This window comes from Pelophylax lessonae (assembly GCF_965119305.1).
Source record: "Pelophylax lessonae genome assembly, chromosome: 6".
In the NCBI taxonomy this organism is placed as follows: domain Eukaryota; kingdom Metazoa; phylum Chordata; class Amphibia; order Anura; family Ranidae; genus Pelophylax; species Pelophylax lessonae.
In genome coordinates this window covers 16171169-16178843 of record NC_138773.1, presented here as the reverse complement: position 1 = coordinate 16178843, position 7675 = coordinate 16171169, and positions in this window count along the sequence as shown.

Sequence of the window (7675 nt, the reverse complement as noted above, 5' to 3'; positions counted from 1 at the left end):
ATAACACAGTCACAGGCAAGGACAAAGAGGAGTGGGGAGCCACTCCAACTTTGCCCACGCAGGTTTCCCCCAACTTCCTCCAGGAGAGTAGGGCCTCCCGCAACGTCGGGGGGAGCCCCGATAGCTGCCATCGTATCCAAAGGTCACTCAGGAGCAACAACCGAAGGTCTTTGATAGGCGCCATGTGACCCTCCAGAGACTTCCAGGGGAAGCAGTTCCCAGGGTCAAACCAAGCCCTCAGTTGATCCAGTCTAGTGGACCAGTAATACGTCGAGAGATCCGGGAGCTTGGCGCCCCCCAAAGCCTTGGGCTGAATTAACAGGGATGTAGCGACTCTGGCCCTCTTCCCGTACCAGATAAAGTTACGTAAACTACAGGATAGGGCAACCATGTATTTCCTGGGGAAGGGGATGGGAATCGCCCTGAAGATGTAGAGTATTTGTGGCAGGATCATCATCTTGTAGGCGGCCATCCGACCGCCCCAGGAAATGTCAGTCTTAGCCATGTCCCCCATTTCTTTGTTTATTTTCTTAAGCAAGGGGTCTAGGTTAGCAGGGAGGAGTCTAGCAATACTCGGGGCAACTCGCACCCCTAGATATGGGATTTGATCCACCGTCCATTGGTAGGGATAGTTCAGTTGGAGAAGGGCAGCTACCTTCGGATCAATTCCCATGTTGAGTATTAGGGATTTAGAGGCATTGACCTTATGGTAGGAAATCTCCCCAAAGGCCAGCAGTATCCTGTGGACCGCCGGCAGGGACCGGACCGGGTTCGTTAGGACCACCACAACATCATCCGCAAACAGGTTAACCTTGTGGACGGTGTCGCCCATACGGAACCCCTCGACCCCGTCGTCAGAACGAATGGCCTCCGCCAGCGGCTCAATCATCAGATTGAAAATCGCTGGAGAGAGAGGACAGCCCTGGCGGGTGCCATTAGAAATGACGAACGGGGCCGAGGCAACGCCCGAAGTGACAACCTGTGCCGAAGGGCAGGAATAGAGTGCCAACAGAGCAGACAAAATGCCCCCCGAGAAGCCGAACTTCTCCAAGGTCATCCGCATATAGAGCCAATTGACTCTGTCAAACGCCTTCTCTGCGTCCAATGTGAGGAGCAGAGAAGGGGTACGAGAGCTTTCAGCGAGATGCACCAGGTCAATAATACGCCTGGTGGCATCCGACGTCTGTCTGCCAGGCATAAACCCCATTTGATCATTTTTGATCAGGCACGGGAGGACGTTCTGTACACGGGTGGCCAAGATCTTAGCATATATTTTGGTGTCGCTATTCAGTAGAGAGATGGGCCTGTAATTAGCTGGGAGACTAGGATCCTTTCCTGGCTTGGGGATGGTAGTGATGTAGGCACCCAACATTTCCCGCGGGAAGGTGGATGTCGACATCGCTTTATTGAAGACCTGAGCAAGGAATGGGCTGAGGGTATGGTTGTGGAGTCTATAATAATCGTTGCCCAATCCATCCGGGCCCGGAGACTTACCAATAGGAAGGGATTGGATCACCCTAGACACCTCCGGTACGGTTATCGAAGCCGAAAGGGTACTAAGTTGGGTTTCAGATAGGGAGGGGAGGGACAGTTTAGCCAAAAAGCTCTGGATGGCCTCAGTACTGGGTTGGGCGGTGGAGGAGTCTTGGGACAGGTTGTAGAGAGAACCATAGAACCTCGCAAACTCATTTGCGATGTCCTTCGGGTGCGTTAGTTTCGTTTTGGAGGCATGATGCGTTAGGTGGGAAATGCGGGCAGACGCCCGCCGTTGTTTGACCCGGGAAGCTAGGACCTTACCCGCCCTGTTAGCATGAGCATAGTAGCGAAGTCTAAGGCTTTTTAGGTGGCGATCATAACGCTCCAGAAGGTGGGATCTAAGGGACTCACGCCTGCGGGTCAGATCCCTAGTCACTGTGTCGGTAGGGCTTCGCTTGTGAATGGTCTCCAGCTCCTTAATTTCCTTAAGGAGATCCGTCAGCCTCTGATTGTAAGCCCTACGCAACCTGGCCGTTTGTTGGATGCACACCCCTCGAATGAAAGCCTTGTGCGCCCCCCACAGTGACCAGGGGTCCGAAACCGAAGGAGCATTAATGTTAAAAAACTCTGACAGTTGATCCCCCACAACCTTGCCCGTCCTCGTGTCCTGAAGGACCTTGGCGTCACATCGCCAAATGGAAGTCCGTTCCCTGGGTCCGCCCTCCTCCAAGACCATCTCCACAGCCGCATGGTCAGACCATGTGATGCTTCTGACAGCCGAGGAGGAGACCTTACCCAGTAAAGGGAGATCCGTCAAAAACATATCAATACGTGCATAGGAACGATGTCTGGGGGAGTAGTGGGAGAAATCCCTTTCCGAGCCATGCTGGCACCGCCAAACATCGTAGAGATGTTCCCTGTGGAGGAGGGATTGCAAAGAGAATTGTCGCCCCCGGGCGGGCACCGAGGTGTCAAGCCCTGGGTCGACCACCGTATTAAAATCCCCACACAGAACCAGATTACCATACACATTAGCAGTCACCTGCCTAAGCAGTCTCAAGAGAAACCTCTTCTGATGGCTATTCGGAGCATACAGTACCACAAGAGTCATAGGAAGAGAGTTGAAGTCCCCCTGCAAGATTAGGAACCGACCCTCTGGGTCGCTGGTCTGGCCCTTAAGGGTGAAGGCCACAGTGTCCCTAATCGCCACCAAGACTCCCCGCTTCTTCTCCGGAGCGTTGGCAAAAAAAAGATGTGGAAAGTTCCTATGGGAGAACCGCGGTGGCTGGGCGGCCTTAAAATGAGTCTCTTGCAGGGCAACTACATCAGCTCGACTGGTACACAGTTCAGTCCACAACGAGTGGCGCTTAACTGGGTGATTCAATCCATTAACATTCAGAGAGAGCAGTTTAATGGTCATGGTGGGTGTCTCAGGGGGAGACGGTCAAGCTGGGTGGAAGCAAAGTAACAGAGCTCAAGGTGCAGCAAGATGAGGAGCACTGGAACCAACGAGGTGTTCAGGTAAGCAAAAAACAATCCACTGTCGGAGCAGGAACAAGGGGAGGAAGGGAAAGGAACAGACGCCCGAACCATAAAAAAAAGTCCAAAAGCAGGAGGAGCCTGCAACAGGTAACGAGGGGCCAGGAGGATCAGGGTCATCCTAGGCCTGAGACTATAGTGGAGTCTGTGGGAAGACACTCTCACCTCCAGACGAACGTTGTGCCGAGTTGGAGCGTTTGCGTGATGCTACTTGCCATTCACTGGGGACGGGCGTCGGTGAAGGAGCCGTAGAGGGCAGGGAGGACGAGACCGGGATAATATTCCAGCGTCGCAACAGAGCCAGTCCTTCCTCCATGGTAGAGATGGTGACTGTAGACCCATTGTGCGTTATTGACAGAAAGGCCGGATGCTTCCATTTGTGTGGAATGTGGTGATTACGGAGGGCCTTAGTCACCGTGGCCAGATTCCTTCGCTTCTGTAAGGTGTGCCTGGACAGATCGGGAAGAATCTGAAGTTGAGGGTACTCTCCCGGCATGGATTGCAACTTCCTGGATGCCATAAGCACTTTATCCTTAGTCTGAAAAAAATGGACACGTAGTAATACATCCCGAGGCAGGTCCTGTGCAATAAAGCCGGGCTTGGGTATCCTGTGTATCCTGTCTATCTCAAGCTCAGCTGCTGAGAGAGATGGAACCAGCGCAGTAAAAAGGGTCTTGGCCATTGTTTCTAGGTTTTGCGGCAGCACCGACTCAGGGACACCTCTGAGCTTCAAGTTGTTCCTGCGAGACCTGTCCTCCAGGTCCGCAACTTTGTCCTTCAACCAGGAGATGTCCTCAGAGTGGCTATTATGGGCAGCCACCAATGTGTTCAAGGATAGTGAGCACTTCTCCATGGAGGTCTCCACAGCATCCACCCGCTCCCCAAGATGGCGGACCTCGCGCCGCGTTTGGGACATTCCCTGCACCATGTCGGCGTGCAAGGAGGTCCACAGGGATCTCATCATGTCCTTCAAAAGGGAAGCTGATACCTGCTGGTCTCCCTCTGGGAAGGCCGCAAAGGGATCGGCCATAGCTGCAGGCTGGGTCTGGGTTTGATCAGGAGTAGCAGACATGTCCATGTGTGCACCGCCGTAACTCTCAGGGGGAGAGGGGCCCCGGCGTGGTTTTTGTTTGGCAGGGCTATTGAAAGTCGGGGATGGCGGGGTCGAGGAGCCCGAGGAATTCCCGCTATCGGGATTTGCTACTTGCCTGAGCGGCAGAGGTCCATCTCCTGGCAGGCTGCAGGATCGCTCACGCGGAGGCCGTTGTTGCTGAGGCGGGCCGGCGCCATGTTGCCTGGGACCGGCGGTGCTGGATATAAGAAATCCGTCCATCCGAGCAAACTTGTGGGCTCCCTTCTTGCCCTTCGCCATCCGGGACACCACCAGTAGGAATACAGAGGCGAGAGGGTCGTTCCGTGGGGTCAATGTAGGCTGTAGTCTCGAGTGGCCGACGGAGCTGCAGGACTATGCGGCCATCTCCAGCGCCGTACGCCACGCCCCCTCCCCTCTTTACCTTCTTTCCTCCAAACTGTACATAATATGTTTCTGCAGTCTCTTATGCTATGTTTTATCCCTCAGACCTTTCATCATTTTTTTGCCCATCTCTGGACTTATTCTATCTTATCAATATCTTTGTGCAAATGTTATTTACAGAACTGGAAGCAATATTGTACAGGGTTTCAACTAAAGATGTTTCCTTCTGCTGGTAATTTCTTTAGTGATATAAAGGTCTATATAGAGCAGTCAGGACCTCCTTCCTCCTGCTGGTGACCCCTCTAGTGATATAAAGATCTATATAGAGGAATCAGGACCTCCTTCCCCCTGCTGGTGATCCTTCTAGTGATATAAATATCTATATAGAGGAATCAAGACCTTCTTCTTCCTGCTGGTGATCCCTCTATAATATAAAGTTCTGTATAGAGGAATCAGGACCTCCTTCCCCCTGCTGTTGATTTCGCTAGTGATATAAAGATCTATGGGGAGGAATCAGGACCTCCTTCCTCCTGCTGGTGATCACTCTAGTAATATAAAGTTCTATATAGAGGAATCAGGACCTTCTTCCCCCTGCTGTTGATTTCGCTAGTGATAAAAAGGTCTATATAGAGCAGTCAGGACCTCCTTCCTCCTGCTGGTGACCCCTCTAGTGATATAAAGATCTATATAGAGGAATCAGGACCTCCTTCTTCTGCCAGTGATTCTTTAACCACTTGCCGACCGGTCACGTTGACTGTACTGTTGCAAAGTGGCACGATTCCGTACAGTGACGTAGACCTACGTAGCTGGACTTCTCCCCCTGTTTTCAGTCACAGCGGGAGTCGGGCCAGGGGAGGAGCGGCGGCGCCGCTGCTCTCCCCCGATCGTCGGGGGAATCAAGTGTGGAGATCCGCCCGCCTGTGTAAACAGAGCAGGCGGATCTCCTAAGTGACAGGGAGTGACAGATCGGAGTGTTCAGCATAGCTGAACATGCGATCTGTCCCTGACTCACTCAGTCACCTCCCCCCCCGCACGTCAGTAAGCACCAGGCATACATTAACCCTTCCCTCTCCAATAAAATTAACCCCTTCCCTGCCAGTGTCATTTTTACAGTAACAGTGCATATTTATAGCACTGATTACTGTAGTAATGTCACTGGTACCCCCAAAAGTGTCAAAAATGTCAGTCAAGGGTCCGATCTGTCTGCCGCAATGTCGCAGCCCCGCAAAAAAAATCGCAGATCGCCGCCATTACTCGTTAAAAAAAAAAAACACCAAAAATTACAGAAATCTTTCCCTTAGTTAGTAAACGCAATAACTTTTGCGCAAACAAATCAAAATACGCTTATTGGGATTTTTATTTACCAAACATATGTAGCAGAAAACAAATTGGCCAAAAATTTTTAAAAATTTAGATTTTTACATTTTTTTGGGGGGGAATTTCATATAAAAAAATGTTAAAAATATTGTTATTTTTTCAAAATAAACGCTCTTTTTTTGTTTATAGCGCAAAAAGTAAAAATCACACCGGTGATCAAATACCACCAAAAGAAAGCTCTGTTTGTGGGAAAAAAGGACATAAATTTTGTTTGGGTACGGCGTCGCACGACCGCGCAATTGTCAGTTACATTCGCACAGCGTCGAATCGCAAAAAGTGGCCTGGACGTAAGACAGCAAAATCCTCCGGTGGTAAAGTGGTTAAGTGATGCACCTTAGAATTCTAGAATGGTTATTAATGACACAGTGGAAGGGCCCATTGGGGACCTTTCTCCCAAACCCATCACAAACACAAATGAAAATTTAATTTTCAGCAGTCTAATGCCCCACCTCATATTACAACCATCACCCACATCTAATAGCTGCAATAGCTTGTATGAAATACATTGTAAATATAATTAGCCAAGCTCTTACCTGATTGAGCGCCAGGCTCAAAACATGAATTATACAACTAATCTGTGATTGGGGCAGCATTCCTCAAGAAGCCATCAAACATCTTTTAAAATCAATGCCTAGAATAATTAAAAAATGTTTAACTGAAAGCTGATGCGTCTTCATGGTTTTACATTGAATACAGTTGTTTTGAAATCCTTTCTTTTTGGATAAAAAAAAAAAGAAATCTGTTCAAGTATCATCATTTTTTCAGTTTAATACAACTAAATATTTAATTGAATTAATTTCTAAAAGATGGATGGTAGAGTGCATGCAAAAATACATTCCCTCTGCAAGCTTTAGAAACTTTCTTTTATAGCATAGATATACTGTATAAGAGTACGGAACTTACTTTGAGTATTTCTTTATGTGGTTTCAGTGAACTTTACAGATATATATTCCTTAGATTGAGTCACAGCTCGAGGCATATTCCCATCAAACACAAAACAATGTATCCTTCGTATTTTTTGTCCAATTTTTTTAGCCACAGTCCAAGAATTGTAAAACGTGTGCTGGTTTTGCTGCAGTTAAACTTACAAATTCATTAGTTTTCGGAGAAAAGCAACTTGAGACAACTTTAGGCTGCAGTGGAATAATAATAGTAACACAACTACAAATCTATTACTAAGGCTGGCCATACATTATACAATTTTCTTGTATAATGTTCCTCTAAATTTACCAAAACCATATAATATGAGGTCAAACCAAAACATTTTCTATTTGTATGCAACCGGGCAGGCCCTTGCATTACATAGTTGAAAGCAAATGTAAAGGAAATCGAATAAGAAAATTGTATAATGTATAGCCAGCTTAGACAAAAATAATCTGCACCAACAATATAGAAAAACTGCTGATAAAAAAGTAAAAAAAATATTAAACAGAAATTTTAAAGCTTCCATGAATGGAAAAACGAAATCTACAGTAAATTTATAATTTGTAAATCAATACCTTTATCACGGAAAATGTTTGCATTGTAAGGCAGGGTAATGCTTTATTAAAAACTCACCAAAATTTTTTTATAGCACCAAAAATTAAATAGCTCCTTTCTAGTGTTAGCAAACTTTACTGTATATTGTCATATATATAAAAAAAAAATTGCATATACCTGTTCTTAAATATCAAAGAGTTTATTTCTACACAGGATTCACTATATATATATATATATATATATATATATATATATACATACATACATATTATAGACTGAGAAAAAAAGAGAGAAAGATATGTAGAGTATATACGTATGTGTATTGTTAAA